Below are 21,131 nucleotides of genomic sequence, written 5' to 3'. Positions count from 1 at the left end.
CAAAGAGAACAATCATAAACTGAAAATACCTCAATTATCATTAATCCAAATAACAGTCTGTAACATGGAAGAAATTCATAAATTCACTGATCAATTCAAGTGCTGGAATAAATAAAAGTAAAAAGGAAGCTAAAACAAAGAAACGTAAAACCTGGATTGAGAGTCACTCTTAAAACAAGAAGAAATCCTAAATCCTAAGAGAGAGAGAGAGAAGATCTCCCTCTCAACTAAATCTAAATCATTGAAAAATAAAATATGCGAGCTCCTCTTTGAATGGGTGCATTTCCACACTTTATAACCTCTGGTCTATGCTGTCTATACTTGGATCTAGGCCAAAAAGGGCTTCAGAATTCGCTGGGGGCGTATTCTGTAAATTCTGATACGTGGCCTCTGTCACGCGTCCGCGTGGGTCACGCGGTCGCGTCATTCGGAGCTTTTCCTTGCCACGCGGTCGCGTCAGTCACGCGTCCGTGTCGTATGCGTTCTGCTTATGGCACGCGGTAGCGTCAGTCATGTGGCCGCGTCGTTGCATCTTCGCTTCTGGCACGCGATCGCATCATCCATGCTATCGCGTGGATACCAGTTTCCTTAAAGCTCCGTTTTGCTTTCTCCTTTCATTTTAGTATGTTTCCTTTTCCATCCTTTAAGTCATTCTGCCTTAGAAAATTTGAAACTACTCAACACACTAATCACGGCATCGAATGGAAATAAAGGTAATTAAATTAATTAATTTTAAAGCTTAGGAAACATGTTTTTTTCATTTACATCACATAATAAGGAAGGGAAAGTAAAACCATGCAATTAATGTGAATAAGTAGGTGAAGGATTGTATATATCACTCAAATTAAGCACAAAAGAACTCATGAAATATGGGTTTATCAACCTCCCTACACTTAAACACTAGCATGTCCTCATGCTAAATCCAAGGTAAATAATTAAGGTTAAAGTGATGGAATGTCATGCAATGCAACCTAATTTAAATGCAACTACCTAAATGAATGATGCATCATGCAACTCTAACTTATTCACTCATATATAAAGCTTACATGTAGTCAAGTTAATTCACATTTTCAAGGAGTCATGTATATGTATAGCCAACCCTTAAATAATAAGGCATTTTAGCAAATGAGATGGGAAAGAAAACATTGTACAAACTTGCAAAACAATTAGTAAATTTAAGTACAGATATATGTTGATGAGTTATTGAACCCTCACTGGAATTTGTGTTTACTCTCTAGTCACTCAGTGTTTGTTGGGTTTATTCACTCTATTCTTCTTTTTATTCTTGCTTTATATAGCTTTGTTCTTCATCTAACCAATCAACAATTATAGAATATAGTCGTACCAAAAAGTCATGAGGTCTTTAATTAAGGTTGTAATGGGGCCAAGGTAAAGGTAAGGATTTATGTATAGGGTAAAAGTGAGCTAATAAGTGAATCCTTAATTAGACTAAGATCTCACCTAACATACATATTTAGCAGAACAAAATTTCTTTACCTATTTTCCCATATTATCCCACTTATCGTTACATGCTCATGTTTCACTTTTTTATTTTTATCCCATGTGCATTGTTTTTATTTTTGCATTGGGGAATTTCTTTTGTATCCCCTTTTATTAAATGCTGAAAAATAAATATATTTTTTTATTTTTTTAATTTTTAATTTTTTATTTTTTATTTTTTTTTGCACATGGCCATTGAATCACTTTGATTTTTCATGAGCATGCTTCCCAAATTTTATTTTATTTCTTTTTAACTTCTCTACCCTTTTGTTTCTATCATCCATGTTTCCAAAAGGTTTCCCACATTTTACTCTATTTATATTTTCCTATCTTAAGCTAACCAAGGATTCACTTGGGATTTTCTTTTGTTTTTCTGCTTAAGGCTAGTAATTTGGCTAAATAGAATAAAGGGGTTTTTAAAAGGCTCAAGGGGGGCTAACAAGGGTGATGTAAAAGGTAGGCTAATTTGGAGTAAGTGAGCTAAATTCAAATGATGGCCTCAATCATTCTCTTGGTATGTATCTACATTCTATATTCTATAATTGGACATATAGATTAAAGTAAAGTAAAGAACATCAGAATAAAAAGAAGTGAAACACACAGAAATGAAATTATGGTTTGAATGCAACCATATAATTAAGCTCAAGACTCACAGGCTGTGTGTTCTCTAACTCAAGCATCATATATCATTCATATATGTTATGCAGGTTTAGTTAAAAATTCCCATTATTCTCATAAAAAAATTATTTAGGGTAGCTTTTAAAGTTTTAATGTTCCTCCTTGATGAAATGTTGTCAGCTTAACTACATCATGTAATGCTATATACAAGGTTTATGGATTTAAATCTGATATGTTCAATTTCCTAGCTTACTTCCTTTTTATATTTTTCAATTTTAAACTATACTATCTTATGCTAAAAAGGGTAAACTATACTAATTAATCCATTAATAAATCAGAATTGCAAACTAAACTAAGTAACTAAAATAAACTAACTGGCTAAAATATGAACTAAAGATGCAAAATGCAGAAAATAGAGTAAAAATACATAAAAGCAATGTATAAGTACTCAGAAAATAACAGTAAAAGAAAAAGAGAAAAATACAGAAAAATATTCAAAATAAAAGAAAAAGTATGTAGTGGTTCACCAAAATAAACGCCAGAGATGGCGACCTCCCCACACTTAAAAGGAAGCATCATCCCCGATGCTCAATCAAGCCGGGTGTGAAGGGGTGTCATCACTGGTAGGGATGGTAGCTGGAGTCTCAGTGGTGGTGGGCTGGGAGTCTGGCTGCTGTAGAGGCGGGGCTGACTGGATCGGGATCTCAAGATCCGCAGCCTCAATCTGATGTGGGACCGCTGTCTGTGGTGTGGCCGGCGCTGCCTCTCCCTGGGGATAGGTCTCTGCCTCGGGCGCATCCGCCTCCTCCTCAGATGCCTCGGACGGTGTGTCGGGCTCGGAGGGAATGCACCGGATCGTATCATCAGCTTTAGGTGCTCATAGCGCCGCTTGTTGCGACGCTCCATCTGGTCAAGTCGTCGAAACAAGCGGTGCACCAGATGATAGACGGGCTCTGTGGCAGGTGGAGGTGCAGTGGTGGTTGCAGGGGTAGGTGGTGCAGCAGTGGAGGAAGAGGGTCCAGCAGACGGTGGGGCTGTCTCATCAGTTGTAGTGAAGGGTGGTGGTCTGTGGCCCAAAGCTATGAAGTTCCGGCTGTGCGGAATGATCTTCCTGCAATCCGCCGCAGGTGGTCTCTCATCGGCAGCCTCCCATGGCACGTCAGCTCGACGGCCAAGCTGTGTAACTAGATACGGAAAAGGGAGGGTGCCTCGGACGTGGACCCTGGCCATATAGTGCCGAATGAAACGTGGCAGATAAAGGTCCTTACCCTCCAACACACACCAAAGGAGGGTGATCATAGCAGCCGGGATCTCCGTCTTGTGAGTACTCGGCATCACATAATTACTCAAGATCTGGTGCCATAACCGAGCCTCATCATTTAAGTACACTCTCTTGATCCCTCTAGGCATGGTAGTGTCCTGACCCATCTCCCAAGGGACTGTCGGGTCGAGAGTTATCCGTGCCTTCACAGCATCCCAATCAAACTGCATCTGACGCATGTCCTCCTCAGCCTTTGAATAACCATCAGGCTGATCGGACTTGGCTGGGAGCTGGAGAATGTCCTCTAAGGCCTCCTCAGTGACCAGAAGTTGTTTTCCTCTCAGGTTCACTGCATCTAGGGTAGTGAGATAGTAGTTGCAGTAGAATTCTCGTACCTAAGATGCATTTACCTCTGTCAGTGCTCTTTCCAGAAAGAACCAGCCTCTTTGCTTGATTTGTTCAGTGGTGTACTGCTAGAGTGCTTCTGGAATCTTCAGAGTTCGCTCCAGGTATAGATTTCTGGAGTTTGCAAAAGGCGGGTACTTCAGTTCACAGTACCGATTTGCAAATTTTATTGGATCATTTGTAGGGAGCAGCTGGTCAGCTTTTTCCTGCTGTGTGAAGTTCTTCTCCCGCCATGAGGAATCGTGCATGAGGGCAATGATGGACTGGGAGGAATCTCCTCGCTTGCGCTTGCCAGTAGCCTTGCCTTTTTCCTTTCCTTTGTGAGGCAGACATCCTGAAAAACAGAAAACCAGGATATGGATAAAAATAGGAAAGCAACTAGGCAATTAAACAAAGAAAACTCAAAGCGGCAAAGGAGAAATAAAATAAGGAAAATTAGTATATGAAATGTGATTGAATGTATGTTAAATGGAAAAATAGTCAATATGCCATGGTTAGAAAGTTAGAGGAAAGTGAAAATAATCAGAAAAGAGATCAAAAGGGTTAGTATGGTTAAAAATTGAAAAAGAAATTAGTGAGTTAGTAAAGTGCGAGTTAAAGTAAATGGCATAGAGAAAAATTCCATATAACAAGGATTCACAGGTAAGAATAGAAGTACTCATAATCGAACAGGGAAAACAGGGTGATGCTGATTCGAATAGAAATAAAGAAAGCAAAATTGGAATCAGTGAATCACAAATGCAGTTTATGAACCAGCAAATCAAAGAGGATAAGAAAGTCTGCCATAGCATTCATGAAACGGTTTGGGTAAAGCAGAGTAAAACAGAGTTCAGAAATGCCAAACCAAAACATGAATGAAAACAATTTACAAAAAAATTTGGGCAGCATTCCGGCTAAAATTGGATCGTCCCAGAAAATAAACAACAATCATAGCAGTTCATATGAATTAAAAACTTGCTACAGTCACTTATAATTAATAGAAACAGGAGAATTCGGAGTAACAAGCAGCAAATGCAAGAGATCACAGCAGAATTGCAGTTATGATAAAACAGAAATAGGAACAGTGCAAGTAAACAGACCTAGATCCACTAACCACAGCCTAAGCTACCTAACAACCTAAAAATCCACTACAGCATGCATATCTATCTATCCTAAGTATGAACAAAAACGAAAAAAAAAAAGACAGAAAAACGACGAACGGATAGAAGGGAGTGCGTGTTGTAGAACCTGGAAAGCGAAAGAAGCAGAACGGGGTAGAAACGGCTGGGTGGGGGCGGCGGTGATGTCCGGCGCAGTGGCGGGGCACGGCGGCGCGGTGGCGGCTGAGGTGGGGCAGTGGAAGAGGGGAATGGGGATAGGGTTTTAGGGATAGTGATAGAGGAAGGGAGGGGGATTGGAGAAGAGAAGAAGAAAGAAGAAGAAAGAGGGGGAGTGGTGTGCGGCAGCGATGTCTGGACGGCGGCGGCATCTGGGTGGTGGCGCGGTGGCGGCTGGGTGGTGCTGGGTGGTGGCTGGAGGAAGAAGAAGCAGAGAGGGAGAAGAGGGTTGGGGGTAGGGGGCTGCGTGACTGATAGGGTTCGCGTGGCTGGGGGGTTATATTTTCGAATCCACGCGGTCGCGTGGTTGGGGCGAAAATGGGAGTGACGCGATCGCGTGGGTCGCGCGATCGCGTCGCTGGAATTCATGCGAAACGCACGACTCCAGCGCCGTTTTAGCACAACTCTCTGTCTCCTTTTGGGGTGATGTGCAATCCATGCGACGCGATCGCGTCGCTCACATGGTCGCGTGGGCCAATTTGTGTGAAACGCACAAGGGCCGCACGATTCCAGCCCAACTTTCTGTTCGTTGGATCCTTACGCCGATATATATATCACGCGGCCGCGTGGGTCATGCGGTCGCGTGGGTGGTGTTTCTCGCAATATGACGCGATTGCATGGGGCATGCGGTCGCGTCATGCACCATTTTTTTTATATGCATGAAAAATGCAGAATGCAACGATTAACATGAATGCGATGCATGATTCCAGGTTTAATAAATTGAAATTGAAAAAGGAAAAATGAAAGCAATTAACAAGAAATAAATTGAAAAAGAAGCGACCATACCATGGTGGGTTGTCTCCCACCCAGCACTTTTAGTTAAAGTCCTTAAGTTGGACATTGGAGGAGTATCCTGTTATGGCGGCTTATGTTTAAATTCATCCAAAAATCTCCACCAGTGTTTGGAATGCCAATAGCCTCCGGGGTCCCAAACTAGGCATGCAAAGCTTCCGAACAGCTTCAAATATATTGTTAGGCTCCCGGGATGACAAATGTCAGAATAAACTCCAGGATTCCAAGTCTTGCTTTTAAATCCGCCTCCGTCTTGATCTACATGTCTCCATCCGAGCGGTTTAAAAAGTAGAATCTCACCATGGTGACCAAACATTCTCTGTGATCCATGCAATTGAGCATGATACCAATCCGTGTACTTCGAGGTGAAGCGTGGAACCTTATTGAACCTTGTGCACCAGCTCTAAGTACCAGCCATTTCCCTCTTACTCTTAAAGCCGCAGAGAGCTCTAAGCTGGCCATCTGTTTCAAGCAAACCGTATTCAAGTGAATAAGTAAAGTTATAAGTTAAGGATTGTACCCACTTGAAGCTTGTATTAGGTGGTAATGGCCTTGGGATAGGTGTTTTTGGTGGTTCTGCAAGTTCCATTTCTTTGTGCTCTTCTGTGAATTCCTCCACTTCTTTGCAAAGATCTTCAATTGTATCTGTGTCCTGGTCAAGGTCTTCGGTGTCTTCCTCATCACTTGAGTCATAGATTGGAGGTTGAGAGAAATCTACCTATGCATCATCTTCATATTCACTTGGGGAAGATTCTTCGATCTCAGAGAATTCACTTGCGGATGCAAGTTCATCACCAAGAGGGCTAGACTTGTGACTATCATCATCAAGGGAAATTGCTTCTTGGATTATTCCGTCTGATTCCTCATAAACGTCTTGCCTTGGAGATTGTACGGTATCCTCCTTAGCATCAACTGTAGCATCCTAGACAGAGTTTTCCTCAATTCTGGATTCCCATGGAAGTTCAGCATCTCCTAGGTCTTCAACCAACTCTTCTTCTTGAGCGATGATAGCTTTTTCTAATTGTTCTAGTACAAATTCATTCTCTGTCTTGTCCATTGGAGTTTCTGGTATTTCCTTCATGCTCTGCTCTTCATTGGACTGTCCACATGGAATTGTGGGTGATCCTTGTGTAGTTGAGCGCCTAGAAACCCATCGAATTATCGCTTGCTCCAGTTGTTGAATGGTTGTTTGAAATTTATTTACTGTTTCTCTTAGGCGAGCCTCTGCTTCTCGGGTTGCTGGACTTGGACATGATACAAAGGAAAGTGGTGGTGATTGGGAGTGATTAGATTGGTATTGGGGTAAGGAAGGATCATATGGTGGCGAATGGTGAAGAGAAGCTTGTGAGTGTGGTGGTTCGAGGTTATGTTGAAAGGATGGTTTATATGCACGGGGTGGGGCTTGTTGGTAGTTACAAGGTTGTCCACCATGTCGTTCAGCTGGGTATGCACTGTAGAATGGTCTTTGTCCAGGATATCTCGGAGGGTGTTGCTGCCAAAAGGGTTGATTAGATCCTCTTGGTTCCATCCATCCTTGATTTGTCTGACCTTGATGCACATTCCTACTGTAACTTCTATTTCCCTTAACAATATTAGAACCATACTCAAAGCGAGAGGGGTGAGAGTTCATAGTAGCAAATAAAGATAAAAAGGAAAAACAAAAATAAATTAACAAGCAAAAGAAAAATATTTACAATAACCAATAATAAGGCACACGTTAGCAGTTCCCCGGCAACGGCGCCATTTTGACGTCGGGATTTTTACCAGTAAAGAGATTCATAGAAACGTTGCGTTGCAGATATAGTCTCTAAACCGACAAAAATCCCTTCGTACAAACGTTTTGGGTGTCACAAGTAACAAACCCCTTTAGAAATTGATAACCGAGTATTCAAACCTCGGGTCGTCTTCTCAAGGAACTGCGAGGAAGTATGTTCTTATTATTGGCTATAAAGGTTGTAATCCGGGTTTAGAAGATGAGAAGCAAGTAATTTAAATGACAAGTAAAGTAAATGGCAATTAAAATAAATAAATACTGTAAAGCAGACTTTTGGCAAGGTAAGAGAAGTTGGAGGTCCAACGTAGTTATCTCTCCCAACTATAATGAAAGTTGAATCTAAACTCCACTTGGTCAACCTTTACTAGGGCAAAGGAAAGTCAAGGGATTAATTAAATTGACCTTTGAATCCTATTTATTTCCTAAGAAAAGATTGGGATTACTTAAGTTCAGCTCAATTACCAAGATAACGATTATCAGTTATGTTGAGTTTAAAACGTAAAACCTGGATTGAGAGTCACTCTTAAAACAAGAAGAAATCCTAAATCCTAAGAGAGAGAGAGAAGATCTCCCTCTTAACTAAATCTAAATCATTGAAAAATAAAATATGCGAGCTCCTCTTTGAATAGGTGCATTCCAACACTTTATAACCTCTGGTCTATGCTGTCTGTACTTGGATCTGGGCCAAAAAGAGCTTCAGAATTCGCTGGGGGCGTATTCTGTAAATTTTGATACGTGGCCTCTATCACGCGTCCGCGTGGGTCACGCGGTCGCGTCATTCGGAGCTTTTTCTTGCCACGCGGTCGCGTCAGTCATGTGTCTGCGTCGTATGCGTTCTGCTTACGGCGCGCGGTCGCGTCAGTCATGCGGCCGCGTCGCTGCATCTTCGCTTCTGGCACGCGATTTGCGTCATCCATGCGATCGCGTGGATACCAGTTTCCTTAAAGCTCCGTTTTGCTTTCTCCTTTCATTTTAGTATGTTTCCTTTTCCATCCTTTAAGTCATTCTGCCTTAGAAAATCTGAAACTACTCAACACACTAATCACGACATCAAATGGAAATAAAGGTAATTAAATTAATTAATTTTAAAGCTTAGGAAAAATATTTTTTTCATTTACATCACATAATAAGGAAGGAAAAGTAAAACCATGCAATTAATGTGAATAAGTAGGTGAAGGATTGTATAAATCACTCAAATTAAGCACAAAAGAACTCATGAAATATGGGTTTACCAATGCCAAAACTGTTCGGAAGCAAAAAGCTACTAGTCCTGCTCATCTAATTAGAATCTGAGCTTCACTCAAAAACTCTGAGATATTATTGCTTCTTGACTTATTTGTATTCTATTTTATTTGTCTAGATGCTTGGGGACAAGCAACAGTTTAAGTTTGGTGTTGTGATGAGCGGATAGTTTATACGCTTTTTGGGGTTAATTTCATGTAGTTTTTAGTATGTTTTAATTGGTTTTTAGTATATTTTCAATAGTTTCTAGGAAAAATTCCTATTTCTGGACTTTACTATGAGTTTGTGTGTTTTTCTATAATTACAGGTATTTTCTGGCTGAAATTGAGGGAGCTGAGCAAAAATCTGATTCAGGCTGAAAAAGGACTACTGATGTTGTTGGATTCTGACCTCTCTGCACTCGGAATGGATTTTCTAGAGCTACAAGAGTCCAATTGGCGCACTCTCAGTTGCGTTGGAAAGTATACATCCAGGGCTTTCCAGCAATATATAATAATTTATACTTTGTTCAAGGATAGACGACGTAAACTGGCGTTCAACGCCGGTTCCGTGTTGCAGTCTGGCGTTAAACGCCAGAAACAGGTTACAAATTGGAGTTAAACGCCAGAAACAGGTTACAACCTGGCGTTTAACTCCAAGAGTGAGAACCGACAGATGATTAGCCGTGCGGTGATAGCGCACCTGGACCCTTTTCAATGAGAGGACGGATGGTAGCCATTGACAACGGTGATCCACCAACACACAGCTTGCCATAGGAGGAACCTTGCGTGCGTGAAGAAGAAGATAGGGGGAAAGCAGAGATTCAGAAGACAAAGCATCTCCAAAACTTCAACATATTCTCCATTACTGCATAACAAGTATTTATTTCATGCTCTCTTATTTTCCGCAATTCAAACTGATAATCATAATTGATTTCCTGACTAAGATTTACAAGATAACCATAGATTGGTTCAAGCCAACAATCTCCATGGGATCGACCCTTACTCACGTAAGGTATTACTTGGACGACCCAGTGCACTTGCTGGTTAGCTGTGCGGAGTTGTGAATCACAATTTCGTGCACCAGTGGCATTCAAGTCAATTAGCAACTTCTAATTATCAATCAACAAAGGAGTTTGATAACTCAAGAGTCACCAATTACTCTACCTAGGCCAAGAAGAACAAAACCTAACTCATAACTAAAAGGGGCATTTCAACAAACACATAGAAGGCAATAAAGGTAGACAACATGAATTGCAAGAATTAAAGAGAGATCTAACTACAAAGGCAATAGATTCATAATAGAAAATCAAAGCAACAGGAAAAGATATGGAAATCATAAATTGTATTGAAAGAGAAATAGAAATCTACATAAGAATTCATAAAGCAAAAGGAAAGTTGAAGCAAGAGAAGAAGTAGATCTAGATCTAAGAACTTCTAACCTAACCTAATCCTATATCTAGAGAGAAGATAGAGCTTCTCTCTCTAGAAACTAACTTTTCCTCCAAAACTAAACTAATCTAAACTAATGTGATGTAATGTGTAATGTCTGTTGATTCCCCTTTAGTCCTTGGGTTAAATAGCATCAGAGATGAGTTAGATTTGGGCCTGGTAAGCCCAGAAATCGCCCCCAGCGGATTCACTTTAAGTGGGTCACGTGCGATCACCGATGCGCACGCATAGGTCATGCATACGCGTCGCTTGACAAATTGCTATCCACGCGTACGCGTCATGTACGCGTGCGCGTCGCCATGCGACCTCACAAATTCACGCATGCGCGTCGATCTCAGCATCCCAAATCCTTGTTTCTTCATGAGTTCTCCACTTGCATGCTTTTCCTCTCCATGCCTTTGATCCATTCCTAGACTTCCCATCCTGAATTCAGTAACAAACATATCAAGGCATCTAGTGAAATCAAAGGTGAATCAAAATTAGCAATTAAGGGCCTAAAAAGCATGTTTTCACTCTTAAGCGCAAATTAGGGAGACAATCATAAAACCATGATATTCTAGTGGATAAATATGGGAAAAGGTGATAAAATCCCCTAAATTCAGCATAGGATGCACCATCAAATAGCGGTGCATCAATTGGTAAGATTGTTGAGGTGGTGTGGGGTATTGGTGTTGGAATTGTGGTGGTTCTAACTGTGGTTCAATAGGTTGTTCATGAGGTACATAAGGTTGATGGTATGGTGGGTATAGGGTATGCTCATGTGGAGGTGTTTGGTGATAGTGTGATGTGGCTTGTAAGTAAGATTGATTATAATGTTGAGGGTTTGATTGGTATTGGTATGCATCAAGAGGTGGATAGTAGCTAGAAGGATATGGGAGAGGTTCTTGCCAAGAGGGTTGCCTAGAAGCATATGGCTCCTCACACAATTTATCCCACAATCCATGATGCATTCCATCATTGAGGTTCTCACTTCCTACAACACCGTAACAACCAAACTCCAAGCCAAAGGTGTGAGAATTCATAGAGAAAAGAGAAAATAAAAACAAAAGCTAATAAGGAAAACTAAAACAAACTCCTAACAACTAACAAAATCAAGCAAACAACCAAAAAGAAGCAAGATATTTACATATTAACAGATTTACAATAGTCAATAACATAACACCATTACAACTCCCTGGCAACGGCGCCAAAAACTTGATCAGTAGGATTTGTGCCGGTTTAGAATTTCACTCCAGAAAAGATAACTTCTTCGTTTATAGCATAGTCCAAACCGACAATGGAATCCCAACATCAAAGTTTACTTAAAAGATGTCACAATCAACACAAAATAACCGCGAGTTTTAAGTCCCGGGTCGTTCTCCCTATGAATTTCAATGAAGTGCTCCATTATTGGCTTTGAGGGAATGGGGGTTGATGGCAAGAAGCAAGAAATGTAAAAATAGCAAGAAATTAATTAAGCGTGCAATAACTAAATATTAAAGCAATTTAACTCAAGGCAATTAATCAAGAGAAAGGAAAATTCAATTGCTAAGAAACCTCTTGGCAAGGATTAAGAGTCAAGGTTACCTATCCTAGCCATTGACCACAAACATCTGATGATTATGAAGAGTCAATCCTACTTAGTCAACCCAAACATTGAGGATAAGTCAAATAGGCATAATTAATCTCAATCCATAAGTGCTAGTCAACTCACTAATTAACTTAGTGAAAGACTAGCGTTAATGGAAACCAAATTAACTAACTACCCTAATATATTAATCAAGAATGGACATCAATGACTAAAGGTCACCAAAGTCCTCAATTCCAAGCCAAGAGTGAGGAAAAACTAAGCAAAAACTAAGCCAAGCATTTTATCAAACACTTGGTGTGCATGAAAATAAAATCATATTAAATTGCAATAATAATAAATTCTAAAGCTACTAAATGCAAGCAAATAATAATAACAACTCAATTAAATAACAATAAACAAAGAAACATTAGATTGCATTAATAGAAATTCATATTAACAAGAGTTCATTAAGAATAAAATAACTAAATAAAAGAAATGACAAGTAAAACTAAAAGAAGTAAGAAGCTAGAAGAAGAATTAGTAAAGAAACTAAATCAAGACAAGAATTAAAGCATCAATCTAAGAGAAAATTAACTAAACCTATCCTAATTCTATAGAGAAAAGAAGGCTTCTCTCTCTAGAATAACCTAAAACATGATACTAAAGCTAAACCTAATTGCCGTCCTCTTGCCTCCTCTTGAATTAGGGTTGAAATAGCTTCAGAAATGAGTTGGATTGGGTTCTGGAAGCCCAAAATTTGCTGCCAGTGAATTGCATTAAATGAGGTCACGTGCTGGCACTCGTGCGTATGCACAGATGTGTGCGTACACACACATGATTTTTCCACTTGTGCGCACGCACAAAGAGTTGTGCATACGCATGACTGCATGCTTCCTGTAAGAATTGTAACTAATCAACCGATTAATTACGTAATTAATATTGCCCAAATTAGACTCCAAAAATTTAGAGTGAAAATTTGAGGATTTAAGGGTGATTTTTGGATTCAGTGGGTCTTTCTGAGTCAGAAAATGTGCCTTCTGTGAAAAACTGCAAAAAACCACAAACCAGCCGTTGAACCGGTTGAACTGGTTCAAGTCTACCGAGTACCGCACAAGAAAAAGTGAAAACCGTCAAAAATCTTAGAAAAACATTATAAATGGAAAGTCGGGCGTTAATTTTAGAGGTTTGGCCCGAAGTTAGGCCAAACGAGCTAAAAACGCTAACGGATTAGACCGGGCCCAAGTGGGGCCCAAGCCTAACATATAAAAGGGTTCATTAAGTGAACCCATCAGCCACACCACACTCACTAACACACACTACCAGCTGAGAAGAGAAGGAGAAGAGAGACTCCATTCACACTATTCATCATTATCATCCGAAGCTCATATCTTGAGCTATAGAGCTTCGATCGCCGCACCGTTTGCGGCTACACATTCCTTGTGAATAGATCTATAAAACCCATACAAGAAATTGGAGAGGTAACCACGAAATCTTTTCTATTCTTCTCTCCAAAATTTCGGTTCATAGGGTTTGTGATTAAGTGAGTTTTTGTGATTTTGGATGTTTAGGTTCACTATAATCTTTGCTTAGCTTTGGGTTTTGACATCCAAATCGGTTGAAAAAGATAAGAGCCACTAAACCCTTGTGAATTTATGTTTAATTGGAACGCTAGGTTGATTTGAGGTGATTTGTATGCATATAGTTTGATTATTATGGCTTTAGGAGCTATTGGAACTTTTCAAGGTTGAGAATGTTGAAATGTAAAGGAAAGAGTAGTAAAAATGGTGTAATATGTCTTAGAGTGTGGAATTTGATGAGAAATGGAGTTTTGAATGGTTTGGTATAGGTTGGAATGTGTATGGTAAGAAATGTTGGTAATTGTGAAGTTTGGTAAAATTTGGGTTTTTAGTGAACTTTGTTCGATCATAACTTTTACCTTAGTTTTAGAAATTGATTGAAATTTGTTTAGATTTAAGATCATTGAAAACTCTTTAAATCGATATAAAGTTTATGAAAATTGGAATTTTGTAGAGGAAGTTATGATCATTCAAAGTTGGTGTTAAAAATCTGAAATTCTACAAGGTTGCAGAATTTCATGATTTCTGATATGTGCGAGCGCACACTCTTATGTGGACGCACACCCTGCGAAAATTTTGACCTATGCAGATGCACACACCTGTGTGCACGCACAGGTAGGGAAATGCATTCTGTTTGCAGTGCTAGCACAGCTTGTGCGCGCACATATCTAAGGAAGAATTTCAACCTGTGCGGACGCACAGGCCTGTGCGAACGCACACGTTGGGAAGGCCAGTTTGTTAGGGGCGCTGGCACAGGTTGTGCGAGTGAACAGATTCTGTAAGTTTTTCCACCTGTGCGTACGCACACCCCTGTGTGTACACACACATTTTAAAATCTCCTGGGCGTGCACACGCACACACCCTTGTGTGGCCGCACACGCCCCGTTTCTCAAATTTTACTTGTTTTCAACTATTTTACCTTCCTAACAAGGTTTTAAGCTTCTATAACACCATTTTAAGACTTTTGGGCCTAGTTTTGAGTATTAGAACATGGGATATAACCTAAGGGTTCTAGTAGATGATTTTATGATAAATTAGAAAATGGAGGCCTATGTTTCTGGCGTGCTGAGAATGGTTTGACGTTAGGTGAAGGATGATTGATATATGAGATGAGGGGTGATGAATTGTTGATATTTGGAAACTGAGTTATGAATGGGCAGTGGTTGAGGTGGGTCGCGAACTCTGAATGAGATGATGGATCCATGTATACTGAATATGTTTTCTGAAAACCACTGAAATATTATTTTTACTGAGAATATGAGACGCTATGCGACCGGCAGGGACGGCGATTGGATCCTGCCTGTCGAGGTAGCGGCGGCAGCGTAAGGGTGGTGGTTCATCCCGCATGCGTTGAGATGTGAGGTCTGTAACAAGAGTATCCCGCTCACACCCCTTCGGATCAATAGAGCGTGCAGGCGCTGGTACCTGGACAGTGATCCGGGCACTATATCTCGGGGCTTCCCATATGAGAAAATCCGAAGGGCGACGTCTCCATGGAGATGTGTCGGGTTGGCAGTTGAACCGACAATGTGATATCACAGCCAGTAGGGCAGGCATTCATCATATGCATTTTCTATTTGTTTGTTTGCTTTTCCGACTTGTAATTGTATGCCTAATTGAATAACATGCCTATTTGCTTACTTGATCTACTTGCCCTGTATTCTTTTACTTGTGAATTACTTGCATTGTTATTAATTGTGCTTTCTACTATGATTGAGGAGGTTGGGAAGGCGGTGGCGATGGGATCGCACGGAGGATAGGTTGGTGAAGGCTGTGGGACAGCGGTGTTCTGTTAGAATAGTATTCCCCTAAGATAGAGTACCCTGTTTAGTTATGTTAAGGTTTCATATAATTATGCTTATTTATTTTAGAATGCTTTAAGATGAATCATGTGATGGATATGGAGCTCAGGATTGCCTTTGGCATCCCGGGATCTTATATCCTACATCACTGGGCACTGTTACCATAGTGAGAACCCCCGGTTCTCATACCATATTTCTGTTGTATTTTTCAGATGCAGGTCACAACCCACCTCGGTGAGTTGCTTTGGATGGTGACAGAAGCGGAGGATCTTGGATTCTTTTGCAGTCTTTTTTTTGGTTTAATTTGTTTATACATCTCTCCTTTTCTATTTTGTTTTTCCTAGAGGCTTACATTTGAGAGAACAAAACTTGTATAAGCTATTTTCACTATATGGTTCTGTATACTTGTATATGGCTAGCCGGCTTAAACTCCACGAGCCGTGACTAGATTCTTATGATATTATACTACTATCTTTTGATATATCTTATCTGTACCTTGTGTTTTAAGCTAGTAGCTTCGTTAGTACATTTTGCGCTTTTCAAATCCAAAATTTGAGCTATGTCCTTCATCGGCCTTCTAGATTATACTATTCCTTATATATATATATATATATATATATATATATATATATATTATGTATGAGCTTAGAACTTTTGTAATCTTTAGACTTTTGATATTGAGACTGATCACCTTGATATCGAATGTTTGGTGTAGATAGGAACCCTACATGGCCACTCGTGGGCGAGGTCGAACACGTACCCGAGAAAGTAGGAATGAGCAACCAGCTGACAATCATGCCGAATTCATGGCGGAAATGGAGAATCTCGCTAATACTATGGAAGCTAATGCTGCTGTGACTCTGCAAGCTATGCAGAGGTTAGGCCCACCGGTGGGGAATGGCAATGGAAACGGAGAAGGAAACGCCAATGATAATGCTGAGGGAAATGGCGATAACACGGGAGGTGTTCCGATGACCTTGGCGACGTTCCTCAAGGTTCATCCGGCAACTTTCTGAGGGTCCACTAATCCTACTGAAGCGGATCACTAGTCTCAGGCTATGGAGCGTGCTTTACAGGTGCAGTATGTTCCCCTCAATCAATATGTTGAGTTTGCCGCTTATCAGCTAGCGGGAGAGGCCCAGCCCTGGTGGCAAGCAAAGTATCGCTTGCTACAACTTCAGAACGCCAATATTCCATGGGAGGTGTTCCAAACGGCCTTCTACAAGAAATATTTCCCTGAGTCTGCGAGGGAAGCAAAGGAGATGGAACTAATGTAGCTGAAGCAAGGTTCCTTATCTGTGGCGGATGACACCAACAAGTTTGAGGAGCTCTGTAGGTTTTCTAGGGTTTGTCAAGGTGCCCCGGAGACTTACGAGAGCTGGAAGTGCATTAAGTACCAGAGGGGTTTAAAGGATAGCATTATGACTACTGTGGCTCATATGGAAATTCGTGTCTTCTCTGACTTAGTGAACAAGGCTAGAGTAGTGGAAGAGTATGCCAAGACCATGGCAGCATCCAAGGACACTCATGGAGGGAGCTCTAGTCGGGGGCATGGCAAGTATTTTCATCCGAGAGGGCAAAGCTTCAAGAGAGGAGGATATGCGCCTCAAGGTCAGGGAGGCTTTAGAAAGAACACCCATGATCAGATTCAGCGTGGAAAAGGGAGAGGAAATCAGAGAAAGAGTTCTTCGGATTTAGCTTGTGATCGTTGTGGATGTTTTCATCTATATGATTCTTGCAAGATTGGTATAGGTGGGTGCTTCAACTGTGGCTTGCCTAGTCATTTTACGAGGGATTGTACACGTGGGAAGAACCCAACTGCGGGTCAAGGTCAGCACCAGGGGCGAGTTTTTGCTGTGAATGCCAAGGATGCTTGATGCACCACTATTTTGTAGTACATCTTGTGCTTAATTGAGTGGATTTTATCCACTATTCTCACACTTATTCATGTAAATTGCATGTTTTACATTTTCCTTCCTGATTTTGTGCTATGATTGAAAACATGTTTCTTTGGTCATAATTTAGCTAATTTTAATCCTCTCTTGTTACCATTCGATGCCATGATATGTGTGTTAAGTATTTTCAGAGATTATAGGACAAGAATGGCTTAGAGGATGGAAAGGAAGCATGCAAAAGTGGAAAGAATACAAGAAGTTGAAGGAATTGCTAATGTTGTCAGCCCTGACCTCTTCGCACTCAATCGATCATAACTTGAGCTACAAAGGTCCAAATGAGGCGGTTCTAGTTGCATTAGAAAGCTAACATCCGGGGCTTAGAAATGATATATACTATTCCATATTGGCCATGCAGCTAGGCGATGCGCACACGCAGCTGTCGCGTACGCGCGACATGCACGACGTACTGCAACTGCAGAAATCGCTGGGGGCAATTTCTGGGCTGTTTTTGACCCATTTTTGGCCCAGAAAATACATATTAGAGGCTACAGAGTGGAGGAATCAAGGACAATACTTCCCATTATTCACAATTTTAGTTTCTAGAGAGAGAGAGAGGCTCTCTCCTCTCTCTTAGGTTTTAGGATTTAGGATTTCTTCTTTCAATTTTCCCTTTGGTTCAGGTTCAATATTCTTTTGATTTAGTTTCTCTTCTACTTTTATTTGTTCTAGTATTCTAGTTTATTTATTTTCCCAATTTGGTTTATGAATTCTCATGTTTAATTTGATTTTCTATTTAATGCAATTTGAGGTATTTCATATTTATGATTTCTTTCTTCAATTTATTGATGCTTTCAATTTATGTTAGATTTTTCCAACTTGGCTTTGGAGTTGATTAATATTTGGAGACCCTTGAGTTGGAAGACTCAAGAGTTAATTTGTGATTGGCTCTCTGGCCACTAACGCTAATCCTTCCCAAGGGAGAGGATTAGGACTTGTGAATAGAAGTTGGCTGCCAACTTGACTTTCCTTTATTAGTAAAGGATAACTAAGTAGAAACAACAGCCTATTACTATTAATCTTGGGAAATCCAACAAGGATAGAACATCCGATTAATCTTTTCCTAGCCAAGGCTTTTTATTTCAATTGCATAAAACCTCTTATTTATTTTCATTGCTTTAATTTATAATCATTTATTTTTCCATTCCTCATTCAAAAATTTCTCAGAAAATTCATAACCAATAACAAGAACACCTCCCTGCAATTTCTTGAGAGACGACCTGAGGTTTCAATATTTCGGTTTAATTTCATTGGGTTTGTTTAGTGACAAACAATTTTTTGTATGAAAGAATTATTGTTAGTTTAGAAACAATACTTGCAACGAGGATTTATTTGTGAATTCCTTACTAGCAAAAATCTGTTCATAAATGCTTCCAAGGCGGATATGTTGATAAGAGGTATATGTCTAATTGGTGATAAGTCCTTAGTTGCATTATATGATACTGGAGCATCGCATTCGTTTATTTCATTTGCTAAAGTTGAGGAATTAGGCTTGAAAGTGTCAGAGTTACCATTTGATCTGCATGTACATACTCTGCATCAAACAGTTATGACTAGGTCAGGTTGTAGACAAGTAGGTTTCAAACTTGAGGGTAGAGACTTTGTGCATGATTTAATCTGTTTACCAATGATTGGATTGGAAATAATTTTGGGGTTTGATTGGTTGTCGAGGAATTGGGTTTTGTTGGATTGCTTTGAACGGACAATTCGATTTATGCCGGGAGGAGAGAATGGAGCAGTGGTAGCTACGGGGTACTACTTGAACTCTGTAATAGTGCATTGTAGTGGTGAGGAGTGTCAGGGTTATATCCTGTTGGCTGCTAATGCGTTGGGGGATGCCCAGAACTTAGATCAGATACCGGTGGTTAAAGATTTTCCAGAAATGTTCCCAGAAGATATCCTTGAGTTCCCACCTCAAAGGGAAATTGAATTCGTGATTGAATTGGTACCAGGAGCCGGACTAGTGTCGATTGCGCCGTATAGAATGTCTCCGATAGAGCTGGCAGAATTAAAGACTCAGTTGGAAGAGCTTCTGATAAAGAGGTTTATTCGACCGAGCGTATCACTGTGGGGAGTGCCAGTTTTATTGGTAAAGAAGAAGGATGGAGGAATGCGACTGTATGTGGATTACCGACAGTTGAATAAAGTGACTGTGAAGAACAAGTACCCGCTGCCAAGAATAGATGACATGATGGATCAATTGCAAGGAGATGGAGTTCTTTCTAAGATAGATCTGAGATCCGGTTACCATCAAATAAGGGTGAAAGAGGATGATATCCCTAAGACTGCATTCAGGACGTGCTATGGACACTACGAGTTTGCGGTAATGTCCTTTGGGTTAACGAATGCACCTGCTATTTTCTTGGATTACATGGACAGAGTCTTTTGTCCCTTTTTGGATAAATTCGTGGTGGGTTTCATAGATGACATCTTGGTTTACTCTAAGATGGCAAAGGAGTATGAGGAACACTTGAGGATTGTGTTGCAAATCTTAAATGAGCGAAAGTTGTATGCTAAGTTGTCAAAGTGTGAGTTTTGGAAGGAGGAAGTGAAGTTCTTAGGTCATGTGGTGAGCAAAGGAGGAATAGCCGTAGACCCTTCGAAGGTAGAAGCGGTGATGGAATGGGAAAGACCGACGACTGTGACAGAAGTCAGGAGCTTTTTGGGTTAAGCCGGATATTACCGGAGATTTATCGAAGGATTCTCCTAGATTGTGCTACCGATGACGAAATTAACGAGGAAAGAGGTGCCATTTGTGTGGACGTCGGAGTGCAAAGAGAGTTTTTAGACTTTAAAGCAGAGATTAACTTCAGCACCTGTTCTAACCTTACCAGAACCACATGAACCGTTTGAAGTATATTGTGATGCGTCACTAAAAGGTTTGGGTTGCGTGTTGATGCAACATCAGAATATAGTGGCTTACGTATCGCGTCAGCTGAGACCGCATAAGGTGAATTACCCCACTCATGACCTAGAATTAGCAGCGATTGTGTTTGCCTTGAAGATTTGGAGGCACCACTTGTACGGAGTAAAGTTTAGCATCTTTTCTGATCATAAGAGTCTCAAGTACATCTTCGATCGGAAGGAGCTTAACATGCGTCAGAGGAGGTGGATGGAGTTGCTTAAAAATTATGATTTCGAGTTGAGTTATCACCCTGGAAAGGCAAATGTGGTGGCAGACGTGTTGAATCAGAAATCTTTAACAATAGCTTGGATGAGGATTAAGGAAGAAGAGCTAGTAGATAAGTTTGTGGATCTTAAGCTGGATATTGGTGAAGTTGCCGGAAGGGCTTGTTTGAACCAGCTATAAATCTCAAGCACGTTTAAATCAGAGATACAAAGGGCCCAAGAAGATGAGCATAAGCTTTAGCAATTGTTTGAACCAGTTGGTGAGAAGAGGCGTGAAGAACTCACTAAGGATGGTGAAGGATTATGGAGATACAAGAAAAGAATTTGTATACCTGATGTCGGAAGTTTGAGACAAGATTTATTGTTGGAAGCTCACAACAGTGGATTTTCTATTCATCCCGGAAGCACAAAGATGTATTATGACTTGAAGAGGATGTTCTGGTGGCCGGGGATGAAAGGTAATGTAGCAACAGTGGTATCCAAGTGCCTAACGTGTTAGAAAGTGAAGATAGAGCATCAGAAGCCGTCAGAAATGCTACAACCTCTTGAGATTCCTTAGTGGAAGTGGGAAGGAATCGCGATGGATTTTGTGACCAGTTTACCGAGGACTAGGTCGGGATTTGATGCGATTTGGGTGATCGTGGATCGCTTAACCAAATCTGCTCATTTTCTGCCTATTCGAGTGAACTGTTCTATGGAGGAGTTAGCAAGGTTGTATATAAAGGAGATAGTAAGGTTGCATGGTGTGCCGTCGAGCATAGTATCGGACCGTGATCCCCGATTC

Source organism: Arachis ipaensis, chromosome B10, assembly GCF_000816755.2.
Source record: "Arachis ipaensis cultivar K30076 chromosome B10, Araip1.1, whole genome shotgun sequence".
Classification (NCBI taxonomy): Eukaryota; Viridiplantae; Streptophyta; class Magnoliopsida; order Fabales; family Fabaceae; genus Arachis; species Arachis ipaensis.
Note: the sequence above shows the minus strand (reverse complement) of the source record.